Raw genomic sequence first — 2,953 nt, forward strand, 5'->3', positions numbered from 1 at the left:
CTACTTCATGCTGAGGGCAATAGTTTTCCTTGACTAAAGCAACAAATTGTCCCCAAGATAAGTTGTAGAGTAGAACTTTCCCCGTGGCTTGGAGCAATGATCTCCACCATGCCAATGCTTCTCCTTTAAATGATTGTGAAACAAACTTCACAACATCTTGCTCCGCACAACCGCTGATGTCAACAACAGCGTCCATCTCATCGAGCCATGTCATGCAATCGATGGCCCCGTTTTCTCCTGTAAAGTCTCTGGGCTTGCAGGAGATAAAATATTTATATGAACAGGTCTTAACTGGTGCCTCTTGATGAAACACAACTTGTCTAGACGGAATACTCCTTTGATTTGACAAGTCATGATCATCGTCCTCCCTTGACTCATGCGTTTCAGGAGGGGGCTTACTACGAGCCATAGATAGAGTCTTGGAGTGGGTATCATTTGATTCATCATTCTGTCGATCAAGAGCTCGAGTAACAGCGTAATCTATTATTGCCTGCAGTTCTGCTCCAGTTACATTAATTCCGGTAGTATCATTGCTCTCCTTCAGACGACTGTTAACTTCATCTAATCCAGCCATGTAGCTTGATTGCTACATAATTATTAACAATGATTTATTTAGAGATTGCTATGGAATCATCATCTTTGACGATTTATCAACCATGGTAATATAAACCATATTGGTTAACTTATTATTTATATTTAATTAGTATTTTCCATTATAATTTATCCTAGTTATAAAACATTAAGGATATTAAAGTGGCGCATAAGGCCTAGTCACAAGGACAGTTCTAAATTTTTGTAAGCCATAATTTCAGAGAATCGAGGCATTTAAGGTTCGAATCACGTTCATTACCTTCTATTGACAGGGAGTTGTAGACTTCAACTGTCTCTTGTCCTTGAGAATAATAGGCATAGCCCGTGGGCGTTCCCCTCTTGAGGGATCGTTATAGTATGATCATCTTCTCAGATGCTATTAGTCGAGATCGTATGGATCCTACCGACTATTATGCTTGGACCTGGTCCAACACTTTTAGACAGGAGGTCAAAGACCACCACTGTCGTTGTCTTATCGGACAACAAGTTTAGCCCGGAGGCACTTCATCACTATCGGATGTTTATAATGTGATCATCTTATAGGATGACACAAACCATGATTTCTAAATCACTAGGCTAGATAAGAAAATTGGAAGAATCCAATATAAGTTTGATTGTTGTGATTTATCGAATCACATTTGTCAGGAGTGCTAACACGTTCTTAGGCGTTAACAAGGATCTGAATCCCTTGGGTAGGTTTCACCATCTTGGCCGCGTAGGCTAGATTTCACCCTTAAGGTTCTTTTTAAAAATGCCTACTGGCAGGGAAGGAAGGATATTTATTTTATTCAGGATTTTATCATAAATCCTAATTTATAAGTTAATAATAGCACAAAAGGCTTAGTCACGCGGACAAGTTTAATTTATAAGCCATGATCGTCTGGGATCAAGGCATTTAGTAATAGCACAAAAGGCTTAGTCACGCGGACAAGTTTAATTTATAAGCCATGATCGTCTGGGATCAAGGCATTTAGTAATAGCACAAAAGGCTTAGTCACGCGGACAAGTTTAATTTATAAGCCATGATCGTCTGGGATCAAGGCATTTAGTAATAGCACAAAAGGCTTAGTCACGCGGACAAGTTTAATTTATAAGCCATGATCGTCTGGGATCAAGGCATTTAGTAATAGCACAAAAGGCTTAGTCACGCGGACAAGTTTAATTTATAAGCCATGATCGTCTGGGATCGAGGCATTTAGGTGTGAATCAAAGTTCATTACCTTTTCTTGACAGGGAGTCATAGACCACCACTGCCTTTTGTCTTATATGACAATTAGTATGGCCCGTAGGCGCTACATCACTATCGGATGTTTAATAAGTTTGGCCCGTAGGCACTACATCACTAATGGATGTTTTAAATAAGTTTGGCCCGTAGGCATTAAAAGATAATTATGTCCTTATAAGGACTAATAAGGAAAACGATTTTCAGTAAAAGGAGTTTCTTCTTCATCTTATTTCTGAATGCTTTCTCCTTGGATGTTCGTTCCATTTTAGCCGCGGTACGAGACTCAGCATCTCGGGCTCCAGTGTGGAGAACTCTTATTACGGCTTCTTCGCTTGGCGACGTATCCAATATAAAAATAATCGGAAGCAGTAAATTCCATATTAGAATCGGGAGTATTCCTATGTTAAGTCTAGACTCAAGTATGTGCAATTGTGTCACTGAGATTAAACACATTAGGATAGTGTTTAATTCACTCAGCGTTGGCTCTGATACCAACCTGTCACACCCCAATTTTCCACGTGTCACCGGTGGGCCCGGTGGGGAGTAAGGAGACGTAGTTGGCCTCATCATAGACAAACAACACAATATATAAATGCACAGCGGAAGCAAAAGATAAATATATTACATTCCGAATTTAAGTAATGTCAAAGTATTACAACGGAAGGTAAAGGATCCACAGGCGGATCAATAAAAGAAAACTGTTCAGTAGACTTAAGGCATCTAGAACTTGCAAGATTCCTTAGTGACGCCCTGAGCTCCCAGCCAATTACGCAAAGTACCTGTCACTTAACCTTTTGGAAAATACGTCAGTTTACACTGGTAAATACAAGTAACTGACTCATTTTGGAAAAAGAGTTTGAAAAGTGATTCGAGTGCAAACGGCACAAAATATCTTGACACATTGATTAAAATGCACAGAGGCAAAATTAATCTTTATACTTGGGACAATTTTATTAATAAAAATCTTGTATCCGATTTACATGGTTGTCCAACATTTAGGGCCGGTGATTATACAATACAAGCCGGACAAGATTAATCGACACACCACAAATATAATCTCACAAGAAGATAATCTCACGAGTGAGTATACGTTATACATATGCAACAGGAGGTGTTTTGCCTACACCTTGTGCTTAC

This window comes from Helianthus annuus, chromosome 12 (assembly GCF_002127325.2).
Source record: "Helianthus annuus cultivar XRQ/B chromosome 12, HanXRQr2.0-SUNRISE, whole genome shotgun sequence".
Lineage (NCBI taxonomy): Eukaryota > Viridiplantae > Streptophyta > Magnoliopsida > Asterales > Asteraceae > Helianthus > Helianthus annuus.